This window comes from Triplophysa rosa, linkage group LG5, assembly GCF_024868665.1.
Source record: "Triplophysa rosa linkage group LG5, Trosa_1v2, whole genome shotgun sequence".
Lineage (NCBI taxonomy): Eukaryota > Metazoa > Chordata > Actinopteri > Cypriniformes > Nemacheilidae > Triplophysa > Triplophysa rosa.
The window spans coordinates 26,545,867-26,561,046 of record NC_079894.1 but is presented as its reverse complement, the minus strand read 5'-3'; positions in this window follow the sequence as shown (position 1 = coordinate 26,561,046).

Here is a 15,180-nt window from a genome sequence, read left to right as displayed (position 1 = left end):
CCGAGACATTACCCTTCAGCCGGGTTCACCAAGAGTGAGGATTTCATCATACGGGACGACCCTGCAGGGGAGTCACTACGTATGGGGCAACAGTCCGAGTATAGGGGTCCACCTGAGCAGGGGTGTCTCTACCAATACTGAACTTGGTTACAACAGACCGCTCCGCCCAGTTTGTTACCATAATTGCCAATGCTTAGTGATGGATGGACTGCCTGTACTTCACCCTAAAGGGGGAAGTAGGGAGGCTGAAATAGCGAGCTAGACTCGCCTGGAGAGGGGAGAAGGCGCATTTGCAGGCGTACGCCCAACCCAGTTGCCGACCTTACATGCCGGCAGCATGTAATACACAGGCTGACACTGGTTCCACACGGAGGTTGTAAAACCTTGCGAAGGTACTGGACGTAGCCCAACCCGCAGCACTACATATGTCTGCCAGAGAGGCGCCCTGAGCCAGTGCCCATGAGGAGGCCATACCCCGAGTGGAGTGGGCTCTCACTGTAAGTGGGCACGGGGGATCTTGGGACTGGTATGCCAACGTAATGGCATCCACGATCCAGTGCGCCAATCTCTGTTTGGAGACAGCCCTCCCTGGTGCTGTCCCCCAAAACAGACAAAGAGCTGCTCAGAGCTTCTAAGGCTCTGCGTGCGCATACTGGACACAACACGTTGGAGGTTGGGTCTTCCTCCCCAGAGGGGAGCGCCTGCAGGTTCACCACCTGGTCCCGAAAGGGAGTGGTAGGAACCTTGGGCACCTAACCTGGCCGGTGTCTCAGGATAACGTGAGAACTACCGGGCCCGAATTCTAAGCACCCATGGGACACGGAGAATCCCTGGAGGTCCCCCACCCTCTTGATGGAAGCGAGCGCCATCAAAAGTGCCGTCTTCATTGTTAGATGAGGGAGGGTGGCGTCTCTGAGGGGCTCGAAAGGGGCTGACTGAAGGTCGAGGTGGATTCACCCTTCTCGCGCCCCAAGGACCAGGTCATGTTGTCCGAGAAACTTACCCTCCACGAGATCGTGATGAGCGGCAATAGCGGCTACATACACTTTCAACGTGGATGGGGAGAGGTTACTCTTGAGTATCTCTTGTAGGAAGGCCAACGCTGACCCGATGGTGAAATTCCGTGGGTTCTCCCCGTGGGAACAACATCAGGACGAGAAAAGACGCCACTTATAAGCATATAAACACTTAATGGCAGGGCTCTAGCCTGCAGGACGGTCTCTCTGACCACCGGCGGCAAGCCACTCAAGGTCTCCTGGTCCCGTTCAGGGGCCAGACATGGATATTCCAGAGGCCTGGCTTGGGGTGCCACACCGTGCCCTTCCCCTGCGATAGAAGGTCCTTCGTCAGGGGAATCAGCCAGGGGGAAACTGTCGTCAGAGCCATCAGGTCTGAGAACCAAGTCTGGTTGGGCCAGTAAGTGCAACTAGCAGTTATTGATGTCCCTCTTCCCTGACCTTGCAAAGGACCTGTGCAAGGAGGCTCACTGGGGGGAAGGCGTACTTCCGCTTGTCCCACGGCCAGCTGTGTGCTAAGGCATCCGTGCCGAGGGGTCCCTCGGTCAGGGAGTACCAAAACGGGCAATGGGTGGAGTTCAGGGAGGCAAACAGGTCCACCTGCGCCTGGTTGAACCGCTCCCAGATGAGCCGGACTGCACGGGGATGGAGTCGCCATTCTCCCCTGGGCATCCCCTGATGAGAGAGCGCATTGGCTGTCTGGTTGAGGTCGCCCGGGATGAAAGTGGCTCACAGGGATTTAATCACCTGCTGACTCCAGAGGAGGAGGCGTCGGGTGAGTCGTGACATCTGCCGTGAGCGTATGCCACCTGTCCGACCGGTTTTTGTCCTGCACGAGGGGCCGGAGCCTCCTCAGTGCCAAAAGGACAGCCAGCAACTGCCGGGGACCCATCCACTGCCCCGATACTGCGTGCTCGTTGCACACGGCACCCAACCCCTGCAGGGAGGCGTCTGTCGTGACCACGACGCACCTCGAAACCTGCCCGAGCGGAGCCCCCGCTCGAAGAAAGGTCAGGTTTGACCAAGGGGTGAGGGTGCAAAGGCACTGAGGTGTTACCGTAATGCGCCTGGTGCTGGTGTGCCACGCCGTCCAGGGAACTCTGAAGCCAGTGCTGAAGCGGCCGCATGTGCATCAACCCGAGAGGGATTACTCCTGTCGAGGACGCCATGTGCCCCAGGAGCCTCTGAAAATGTTTCAGCGGGACCGCTGGAATCCGCCTGACAAGTTTCAGACAGTTCAGCACCGACTGCGCACGCTCGTTAGTGAGACGCGCTGACATACGGACAGAGTCTAGTTCTATACCGAGATAAGAGGAGCTTTGCACTTCGGAGAGCTTGCTCTTTTCTCGGTTGACCCGTAGGCCCAGACGGTCTAGGTGCTGGAGCACGAGGTCCCTGTGCAGAAACCATGAATCCAGCCATGAATGGATGCTTGCCCGGGGGTGCTTGATGCTTGGCCGGCGGCCTCTTCTTGAGCTCTTCTGAGGTAGCTGTCCGATGCTATGACAGAGAGTTCATCCTCATCCCTCTGTCGAGTCTGCCCGCTATGGGACGGTCCACCGCCGCCCATCGGGGATGAGCCAGGTGAGCGTGCTGTGGTATTAGTGGTCCGTGAAGCCGAAGCTGACGGAGCGACATCCATAGGTACCCCCAAATCACCGCTGCTGCAACCTCGCCGAAGCGGCAGTCGAACTCGCCTGGTAAGCAGACATTTATAAATGGCAAAAGCAACTTATTATTAAATTGTCTTATTTTCTCAAATAAAAAAGCTTTGAATGCTCTGCATGGGTCTATTAATCCACATTCTAACACTGAGAGCATTTGCTCTTACATGAGGTTGACATGGATTGTAGGTGGGAAAATCCCCCGTGCATTCTGAGAATTATATTTATAGGTTGAACACTTTATACTCTGTGTGAAAACAGTATGTATTAACAACTGCACTCAATAATTTCTTGTATATTTTTATGTACATATGTTTCTCTTGCTGACAAAGAAAAAATCCCTTCGGGTCAATTTCACTTATGATGCATCCCAATATATTGTTTTAATATGTCAACAAAGGAAACATCTTTACATTTACATTTAGTGATTTAGCAGACGCTTTTATCCAAAGCGACTTACAAATGAGGTAAACAATGGAAGCAATTGGCACAACATAAGGACAACAAAAAGCATAAGCGCAGTAAAACTGTTCTCATATAGCCTACCACAGTATACAAAGCTAAGGTTTTTTTTTACTTTCTTTTCTTATTTTTTGCAATAGAAAGAGATATAGAAGTCAGAACTAATCGGTCAGGTGCTGACGGATTAGTTTTGACTTCTATATCTTTAAAATGTACACTCAAATATCTAGGGAATGATAAAACCAATAAAACTTGACATTCATAGACTCAGATGGGATTTCTCCACATCGTCATGACAACCTACGGAGGCAAACACCTGTGAATTATCAACGCTGTGCTTTAATGAGAACAGGAGACGACCCGCTTCTGTTTCTACAACCCACCAATGAACACAAACCATCTCTCAAATCACAGAGAATTAGTTCCCATCTCGACGTTTCCAACTACAGCAGGAGAGGAAATTATGTTTAATGTTCCTATCAAAAGTCTGTTTGTCGCTCATCCTCTGCTTGTGAGTCTCTACAGTCCAGCTGTAGATGTACTCTTCTTGATGGAGCACACAATGGAAAAAAAAAACTATTAAGAAAACTATTTTAACATTTAACTCACAAGTCACAATATCTGCATTCATCTCACTCATCACTGTTTTTCTGAGTCAGACGTTAGAGTTTGTTGTTGTGAATGTTTTTTGTATGGTGAGAGAGTGTATTAGAAAAATCTAAATGTTCCGTGTGGCTCAAGCGCACAGAAGTATCTGCTTAATGAGCGTGCTGCACTGAATTCACTTACAGAGCGATGAATCAACCAAATGAGTCAACAAGCACATGTCTGTCTAAATCATTACCCAAACATCCTTCTGACATCTGCTTATGTCACATCTGTCCTTAATATTTCGAGATAAGAGATACAGTTTCTGAACATGTCAGAAAAATGTTTCTATGAGAAAGCAATCAGATTGAATAGAGAAAAAATTGTTGCCAAATTTTCCCGAGTTAAACATTCCAGTAATCTCAAATGTGACTTTTGTAGAGTTTTAGAAAACATTTCACATTGTAATCAAATTGGCCAATATTTAGCAAGTTTCAGACATCAGAGATCTCAATATGAACTCAAACATTTCTCATCAAATTCTCCCAAAACCAAATTGCATGAGCTATATTTTCCATGTCAGATACTTTCTCTCTATTTTCGGGGACTTGAAACATAACTGAGCTGTGAGGTGGGTGGATGATGACAGAATTGCCCATTTAAATTAGAAATGCACAGGTACTAAATTTCTCCACCGATAGCCAATTATTCAGAGTGATATCTGCCGATACCAAAGATTAAATTAATATTTCTAAACTTTCTAAATGTTATTGATTCATATAATGACTATTGACTATTGAACATCAAACTGGTGTTTCTTAGCATTTTCTATGTACAGAGCCCAAATTCATTGCATTTCCCTGTCCTCTTGACAGGATATATCAGATATTATTTTGGTGCATTTCTAATTTAAAGTAAATGTTGGAAATGAAAGGTGTGACTTTACTGAAGTGAGCCCGGGCCTCATTTATAAAGTATGAACGCTGTCTTTGATTTTTGCGTACGCACACTCTACGACCAAATCCTTGCATACGCAAAAATCAAAGGCTGCGTTCATATTTATAAAAACAATCTTTGACGAGGAAAAGTGATTAAATGGAAAATGGAAATATAAGTCATTCCTGCCTCATGTATAGTATTTGGACGTTGACAGGTCCTCTTTTATATTAGAGATTTGAAACTCTTCAGCTGCGTGTGATTTCAAGATCATTTGCGATGTATAGATTTCACATCTGAAAGAGAGGCGTGCACACGTTTTCTGTGGATACGTTCGTTATATGAATCACACGTACGCACTTTAAAAAATTATCGTAAAATAAAATTTAGGACGGTTTCTATGCAACATTTAAAAAATGTTGTTGCTTTTATCCAAAGCGACTTACATTGCATTATACTACATTTGTGTATAATACATTTGTTCTACTATAACTTAATTTTTAAGATGCACAGATAAACCGTGCAATACTTCCCTGTATTACCATCTTCTGTCTATAAAACTAAAATTCTTAAATCATCAGTCAGGGGACGGATTTGGTTTTTTCTTTGTGAGATGTGTGACTCTGTTTTACATGCTCGTATTGAAGACACACAAGCCATTTAGTGGTAGTCACAAACCTTCGTGTTTAATTAGCATTTGACATCATTGCCTGTAAACCCCCGCCCTACCACACCACCACCACCACCTGACTTTCAGTGGATATTTATTTTTCAGCTTGAGTTATGAATAATCATGCTAATAGTGCTCAGAGGAGGAATGGAAATGTGAATCTGCTTCTGGTAAATCAACTACAGTATCATATAAACTGTGCTGATGTTCAGAAAATGTGAAAATGCTTTCAGAAAATCAGAAATAATACAGTAGAACCTACAGAGGAATTGATAAGATAGTACTTAGAATGTGATGTAGGGTGTATATTCGTGTGGATAAATTAAATATGATGTATAGATTAGACAGGTAAGATTATTGCAAATATAGAAGACCAAAATTAAAATTCTGTCATCATTTTTTCCAGTTATTCCAAGATTGTTTGATTTTTTTTCTTTAGAACACAAAAGAAGATATTATGAAGAACGTTGTTAACCAAAGAACAAGGGCCTCCATTGACTGTGTCCCGTTCTTTAGCATACAGCGAGAAAGACGGATGGTAAGTGAGAGTTTTTAACATATTTTTATGGTTGACAAGCATCACGCTCTTGATGTGGATTGTGGGATTGAATACATCGTGAAAAAAGCAATGTCATTGTAAGAAGCAAGTGGAAATATCAAAATGTAGTCTCGCTTAGCCTTCATACTGAAGGTCTGGGAAGTTTGGCCGCTTTCATTGGCTAAGGCCCGCCCAAGAGGCCTGACTGACAGGTAAGGCAGCCAATCACGAAAAGTCACATCAAAAAGTTAACAGCAACAACGTTTATGAGTTTATGCCGTTAACCTGGCATACTTTGAAGAATTTAACGTTTTTATTGCCACCGATGTAAACACGACAGCTTACTTCTTCGATCAGACGGCTTCCTTGTTGTTTCCAGGCGGACCGTTAAAGAACGCGACACGCACGTCTCACAGAAGACGATCAGATGACGACTTCGAACATGCTGAAGTGTTTCCAGAAAAGTATTCCTTATGCATCAGGGGCATGTTCAAGCTCAAACCGTGCGCAATGTTTTGCTACAGTTTCCGGGTGAACGACATGTTTTCTGTAAACGGTGTGCAACGGGGTTTGTGATACGTTTTCTCTTGTTTGGTGGGTGTGTCAAAAATGTCAGCCCAATCAGCAGCAACATGTACAGTATATAACCCACGCGGTATTAGATTTTTTTTTTTTTTAGATTTAGATTTAGATTCAATTTATTGTCATTGCACATGGCAACGAAATGTGACCTCTGCATTTAACCCATCCAGAGAGTAGTGAACACACGTACCCCCGGAGCAGTGGGCAGCTATCACTACAGCGCCCGGGGAGCAAGTAGGGGTAAGGTGCCTTGCTCAAGGGCACCTCAGTTGTTACCCGCCGGCCCTGGGAATCGAACCGGCAACCTTCTGGTCATGAGTACGACGTATACGCAACAATTGACGATATTAGAAGACATGTTTGTCGTAAGAGTTTTGTAGTAAAAAATATGGCATATTGTTGTTTATATTTTTAGCTTCATTGCAAGGCAAGTTTATTTATATACCAAATTTCATACACAATGGTAATTAAGTGCTTTATATAAAAATGAGATGTTCTCTTTTATTCTGGATGGCAAGGGCAGTGAGTATCAAGAGTATTTTGCAGTATTAATACATATTTATACCGGTTTCACCAGGCTCCGAAAATTATTCAAAAAGAGCACAAAGAGTGGCCTTCTCAACTGCCATAGTTGTAACTCTAGCATTATCAGAACTGGGTGTTCAACGCACAGTGTTGGGAGTAATGCGTTACAAAATGTATTGTATTACAGCAACGTATTACTTTTTGCTGTAACGCAGTAGTGTAAGGCATTACTAATCAATTTTCAATAATATTTTACTCGGTACATGTTCAGTAACGCTTGCGTTACAACAAACTTTTCGCCACATTAACAAATCAAAAATCCCGCAAGTTCTATTTCCTGTTTGTGAATAGACGCGTGTGGTGTCATTCATCTCCCTCTGGCTGGTGGAACTTTGTATTTTGTATTGTAAAGCGGCATGATTTCAGCCTCTGAGCTCGAGGTCCGAGGCTATTGACCCCGCCCGGTGCGCTGTAAGCCCTAGCGCCAGTGTTGCCAGGGTCGCGTTTTTTCTGCACAATTGGGCTATTTTGAAAATGCAGTTGCAGGAAAAATTATGGAGCCGTTGCGGGTTTTTGGGCTACTTTCATAATGTACTGCGGCCGCCAAAATGTTTGTTTATATTCTAAGGATAAATGTTAATTGATGAGATTCTTAATGTGTATTCATACTCAGATGAATACCTGGCAACACCAGGACCGGACCCATTCTCTAAAGTGTGGTGAAGGAGTGTCTGACAGGCAGGCTACAGTACAGGGAGAGACGCGGGAGCTCAGCTCAACCAAAGAGGAAAATATAGCGGTGGTATTAGACAATGCATCCGAATTATGTTTTCACCAATGTTTCGTACTAAGGTGCATGTCATGTTATATTTAAATGTGTTTAATCTTAGTATTTTTGTATTTTCAAACTAAAATACTTTTTGCCAATCAACCGCCTTATTAGACTGCATGGATGGGCAGTGTTTCAAATACATCCATTTGAAATACAAAATACTATTATTTTAGTATCAACTCAGGTCAGTATCAATTTCAGGTCAACTGCTCTCAAATAGCAACAATTCATTTCAACTTTTTCATGCCTCACAAATAACTTACCCATTAAACGGGATGTGTCACATCTGTTCACAAAACGGTTCTGCAAAAACAAACCATAACCGTATCATTTGTTCGTGTCTACGTACTTGGAAGACTAAAGCATGTCGGCCTAACATTTACAGATGCAGGTAGAATTTGTAGAAGTCTTTATTGTGTGCTATCATCAGATGAGTTTAATGAAACTGCATCTCTCTATTCTGTGCATCTGTTCATTTAACTCTTCGTTTCTGCTCGCCGGCTGTCGCACTCTCAATAAAGCTTTGTAATACACTGCATCAGAAAAACAACAGGGCTTTTATCTGCAGCTATACAACTGTTTAAAGAGCACTGTTCTGTACGTCCTGCTGATCAAGAACATGCCTTACAGCCAGGGATGTGCATCAGGAACATTTATTTATTTATTAACTAGTTTTATCAGCATGTTGAATGGGATTCAAGGCTTAAATTGAGTCATTTATGTAGTTTTTAGTCATCTAGCAGACGCTTTTATCCAAAGCGCCTTACAGAGAGTTCAGGGAGCAATAAAGTGATATTTCATACAGGGGCAATATTACATAATAATTAATATTTTTTTTATTTGTCTGTCAAGTATTCACAGAAGAGATGGGTTTTAAGTAGTTTTTTGAATGTTGTGAGAGATGTGGTTGACCGGACCGAGTTAGGAAGAATGTTCCACCAGGAAGGAGTTGTGAATGAGAATGAGCGGGAAAGCAATTTACTGCCCTTTTGAGAAGGCAGTACAAGACGCCGCTCGTTTGCTGAACGCAGGGTTCTTGATGGGGTGTAGGTGTGTAGGAGGGTGTGAAAGTATGTCAGTGCAGATCCAGTGATAGTCCTGTAGGCAAGCATTAGTTACTTGAATCTGATACGGGCTTCAACCGGTAGCCAGTGGAGAGAGATGAAAAGGGAAGTCACATGAGCCCTTTTGGGCTGTTGGAAGACGAGGCGTGCTGCTGCGTTCTGAACCAGCTGGAGTGGTTTGATAGCCTTTGCAGGAAGACCAGCAAGGATAGCATTGCAGTAGACCAACCTTAAGATTACCAGGGCCTGGACAAGGAGTTGTGCTGCATGCTCAGTGAGATAGGGTCTAACCTTTCTAATGTTGAATAAGGCAAATCGGCATGATCGCGTTGTCTTAGCAATGTGGTCATTGAAGGGCCGCTGGTCATCGAATATGACTCCGAGATTCCTGGCTGTTTTGGAAGGAGTAATTGTGGTATTGCCAAGTTGGATGGTGAAATCATGTTGCACCATGGGGTGTGCCGGAAATACAAGTAGTTGTCGGGGTTCAGCTGGAGGTGATGCTCTTTCAAGCTGAGATGTCTTCTTCATATGATGGGTCCCAAGGATGTCGTGTAGATGGAGTAAAGGAGTGGTCCAAGCACCGATCCCTGGGAGACACCAGTGATCACGTGGTGAGCAGTGGACAGCGGGCCCCGCCATGACACCCTGAAGGATCTGCCAGAGAGGTAGGATTTGAACCAGCGGAGAGGAACGCCTGAGATTCCTAGTGATGACTAGTTGCTAGCAGTATCTGGTGATTGACAGTGTCGAACCCTGCAGATAATGCCAGCAGAATCAGGACAGAGGATTTAGATTCCGCCTTGGCTAGCCACAGTGCTTCCGTGACCGATAGCATTTCAGTCTCTGTGGAGTGGTTTGTTTTGAAGCCGGACGAACATTTCCTGGCAATGATAAAATGGGAAGGTGGAAGGTTTGACTGACAGTTGCAGGGACAGCAGATATTGAGATCATCACATTTCAGCGACCCGTATGATCAAACAAGATTTTTCTCATTTTTAATATACTTTAGCTCATGTCTGTTTGGATTATGATTTGTTTTAAATAATTTGTTACAATTTGTTTGCATAATATTTAGAATGGACAGCTAGTATGGAATTGGGGTAATTCATACAATCTAACCACCTTGTGAAATAGATCCATAAACTTGGTTGCTCCCAAAGTGTTTTTCATATTTTAAGAAGTGTTTTCTTCTATTATACTGTAGTGTATTTACGTTAGCTCTGAAAAAAAAACATTTTTATGAAAAGCACTATAACCTACAACTATTCACTGTACAATGAAGATTGAAATCTTCAGTTGAATATTTCCTGTGAAATCTTTTTTTAGAATCTGGGATTTGGGAAAATTTGATAAGAAATATTTGCGTTCATATTGAGATTTTCAATAACTGACTTTTGATTGCAGACTTGACAAATCTGAGCTCAGTTTGAGACATTGTTGAGGTCTCTTGTGAAACCAATATAACCAATAGAAACATTTGTGGGATTGTTGGCTCTTTTTCTCAGGAGAAATATCTGAGAGTTTCTATTTACTCTCTATTTCATGTCATTGATGTACAGTACAGGAGAAATACAGTAATTGATATATTACAGAGATCTGTGATTTTTTCTTTCTCAAAAATGTTTATTTTCTCATACGTCAAGACAGCTGTTAAAATCTCGAGCAATTGAGACTGAATCAAGGATTTGTGTTTGGTATTAAAGAATTAAACATTAGTGTTTTAGGTACCTGAAACATTTTCACATACGTACGTCAATCCACTTTCCTTTTTTCAAATAACATTTATTGTATTAAGAAAGTAAATCTGTGTGCTGCAATGTTTTGCTCTCTCTCTTTCTCTCTGAAAAAGAAGAATGTTCTAACATTCATATCAAAAGCACACGAAAAGCAGCAGAAGTCAATTTGAGTCTACTTATTTTTTCTTTCTCCTCATGTCACTGATGAATCAAATTGACACGCTTGATTGAGTCCTCACGCTTTGTAAACCGCCGTCACTCGCTCGTACGCTGACATGTCCTTTGAAGCCCCTCGCATCCGCTCCGTGATGTCAGAGGGGTGAGAACATTGCGCCTGTGTTTGTCACAATCATGTTGCTTTCATGTCTCTCCTCTGGCAGCCTCTCATGATTTAATAACAATACAACGAAAATGTGACAGACCGTCTGATTTATCACATAAACACAAACAACCCAGAGGAAAAATGTTGCTTAGATGTCGTGCATTCATCACAGCTCAGGAGATTAGATGGAGTTCTTGGTTGTGTTTTATTTATGTATCAACATGGTCTCAGATGTTTCTCTTAAAATTGTTTGAAAAATAAAAACAGAACCAAATGAGACTATAGTAGTATAATAATTGAAACACAGGAAGGCATGGAGGTGTAAAATGAATGTAGATTGTAGAGGTAAAATTATCTGGATTTGGATAACTTTGACGAGAAATGTTTGATATTGAGATCTTCCATAATATTGACTTGACTTGACAAATCTGAGCTCAGTTTGACACACTCTTGACATCTCTTTTCACACTCTAATGACAGACACATTTGTGAGATTTCTGACTCTTTTTCTCAGGAGAAATATCTGAGATGCAGATGGAAATTAGGCAAAAGATTCCATTTGCTCTCCATTTAATCTCATTGAGGTCTAGGAAAATTAATTGAGATAATACAGAGATCTCAGGTTTCTTACAGGAAGCAATGTTTATTTTCTTACGTATCAAGACAACTGATTAAAGATTATAACGTAAACGTTCTTTTTTTTTTAAATTAGAAAGAAAATCTGTGTTTGAGCTATGTTTAGTTCTCTCTCTCTCTCTCTCTCTCTCTCTCTCTCTCTCTCTCTGTTTTATTAAACGGATGTCTTAATCTCAACACAACTTCTCAACCAACTGCATGTGAGATTGTGAATGTGTGTGAAGGTCTTTACATGCCAGTGTGTGTGAGTTTTTATTGGCTGTGTGTTGAAGCTCAAGCTCTTGTGTCTCCAGGGGGATATTCAATGTGTTTTCCAGGTTCAATGGAGTGTAATAATTACAGCCGGCATCAAGAGAGTTATCGACTCGCTAACAGCACGCTGAGTCAAACACGAGAGCGTCACCCTACACTTATGTGCATTAACGCTAAAAAATAACAAACTCCATAACATTTGGCTAATCGTGATGGTAAATATTTTTAACAAACCACTGAAATCGTCTTAGTTACGGATGTAACCTCGGTTCCCTGATGGAGGGAACGAGACGTTGTGTCGAACCGACAGAATGGGGTTTGTCTTGAGAACCTATCATCTTCTGAGTATTTAGAAAAGGCCAATGAAAATTGGCGAATGAAATTTGCATGTGTTATTGCGTGGGGTGCAGAATTTTTGGATACGATTTGAGCTTTGAAAGCGACACCGTATGTGACACTCTGATCGGATGTGATGTATTCCAATGTAGTCAAAACAGATCAATGGGTGCGAGGTGAGAATGATTAATATTTTTTGCTAAACTTTATCAGTAACACTGATCAACACTCATTACTTTTAATAGTATTTATAATATTATAAAAATAATATTACTTTATAATCCAGTTTTCCATTTAGTGCAAGAGATGCACCCTAATGAGGAAGACTTCTGTTAGTATTTTTGTTTGTCACGAAAGGAATTTGACGAGATCCACCAGGTCACTGGCCCAAAAATAGCCAAACAGGATACTACATTCCGGGAATCCATCAGCCCAGCCGTGGGCCTAGCAATTTGTCCCAGGTACAAACTTAAATGAATGCGTAATGAATGAATGTATACCCTGCTGAATAACACAATAGAAAACATCACAGAAATTCTAATGGTTTCCATTAAAATATCATTATGAACCATAAGCTTTTTCCATTAAAACCATTTTTCTAATAGATTTAATGGTGTTCTGTAGGTTCCCATCTGCCAGATAACATCCCACCAGTAGAATCTGTCACATATGTGGCGAGCAGGCCAATGGCAAATCAGCGTCGCCAAGGAAACGGCGCAATCAAGCCACCACACCTGCCGATCGTTGGCACCTGCTCCCCATCAAACTCACCCCATATAAATGGCAGAGAAAGAAGGAAGGGTGAGCTTGTTTTCCGCTAGTTGCATAACTAACGTGTTGCTGGTTTCACCTTCTAGAGACCAGCGGCTAACGATTGGCAGGAATCCTCCACAACCCATGGAGCACCAGTGCACTCACATCCCCGGAGCATTCACAACTGGAACAGACAGAGCTAACTCCCCCACAGCTCTCCCCACTGTTTTCACATGCATATCTTGTAAGAAATCACCCTCAGGGGCCTAACACCGCAATTCTGTGCCTGTCTCGTTTCTCTGCCCGCCACACATACTAGTGATGATCATTATAGTGATGATCATTATAGTTTCCATTAAAACCAACACAATTACTATTATAACCATTAAAGAGTAAATGTTTTGTGATTTTTAAGGTCTTTGGTTTATGGAGTGTCCAACCACAAGTTTACGTACATACACGGTGTAAAAACACTTTCATTTTCTAATAATAGGCAGTTATTCTTGACTGACTCTGCGATTCATCTGTCCAATCCCCTCCTTTCTGACAGCCTATTCTGATTTGATTGGTTAGATGGTCTAGTCTGCTATGATTGGTCTACCGCGTACAGCAGGGCTAGTCAACTGGCTGCCCGTCAATCATCTTGACCTGGCCCGCCTTAACATTTCAAATAAGTGGAGAGACTTTAAGAACGGTGTGCTTTAAATGCACATCCTCCTGAGACGCCACATCTTTAAAAGTCCAAAACGCTGCTACATTCAAAACGAAAGTAATTCCTGCGGCTCATAATTTTTTACGTCTTATAAAGCGATTTGATCGGTCAGTCCAAGAAACTTAATGTTATTTACAATGTTATAATCAGCAATGCATTGCACAGCCACAGGCAATCGGTTTGCGCACGCGATAGGTCGTGTGCTAAAACGCGTTTTGTGCCCTTGAAAGTAGGCTAACTGTAGGAAGGGTACACCACGTGAACGGCGTCTCAGATAAGGGGAAAACGGTGTTGTTTTTATTACTGCATTCATTATGTATAACGGCTATATTTATGAAAAACAGCTGTTCATCTCCCCCAGAACTCGCACTATACAAAGTGCCCTATAAGTGCGTGGGGCACATGAATGCGATCGGAATTCACCCGAAGATGTGATAATAGCGTTCAGTTTCTTGCACAGATCAATTGACTCGCTTTATAAGACGCGAATTTAACGTCACAAGGGGCAGGGATTACTTTTGTGTTGAATGTATTTGCGTTTTTTACTTTTATTGATTTAACTTTAATTAATTCAACCAAATATCTTCATAAATATCTTCTTGAAAAAACAATGCCACCCACATCTCAATGTACTGGAGGACTGTGGGTGAGAAAATTAGTAGCAATTTTTNGGGTAAAGTAACGCATTAAGGAATATAAAATACAGTTAAAAAGACAATATCCCTTTTAATTTAATATCATGAAAAGGCACAAATACTGGATGCAATATTTGTGTGCATGTTTTAATCATGGCCCATAAGTAACAGCAACAAAAACAGTATAAAAGGAACAAAACGCAACAAATAACAGAAAAACAAAATAACAGAAGAAATGAGAATATGGTAAAAAAACTGGCCCACATCCTATTTATACTTTTGGAATCTGGCCCTCAAAGAAAAGTAGTTGAAGACCCAAGGCATACAGCATCGCTGTGTCGCAAATGGAACATAGGCGGGCATTACACAGAGTGATTCAAATATGACGCGGAACTGAAATTAGAATGACAGACGACTCGTTCGCGTTATTCAGAGTCGATTACTTTTTCCCCAGCCAATAACTTTGTTATTCGTTCACTTTCTGCTTTCTAACTTGGCAGACTGCTTACATTCACACACAGCAACATTGCATGAAATGTAATTTAATTACATTGTAATAGTTACTCTAATGTAATTTTCTCCATCGCCATTTCTTTGTTCTGGTGAACACAGAGAAAGATATTTGGAGTAATGCTTATAACCAGACAGATTTTGCTCCCCTTTGACTGCCATAGTAGGAAAAATTACTTTATCATTTTTTTTCTGTTGAACACAAAAGAAGACATTTTGAAGAATGTAGGACAGCAGACAGTTCTAGGGCACATTGTATTATTTCCTACTATGGCATTCAATGGGGGGCAAAATCTGTCTGGTTATAAGCATTCTTCCAAATATCTTTCTCTGTGTTCATCAGAACAAAGACATTTATACAGATTTGGACCAACTCAAAGGTGAGTAAATGATGACAGCATTTTCATT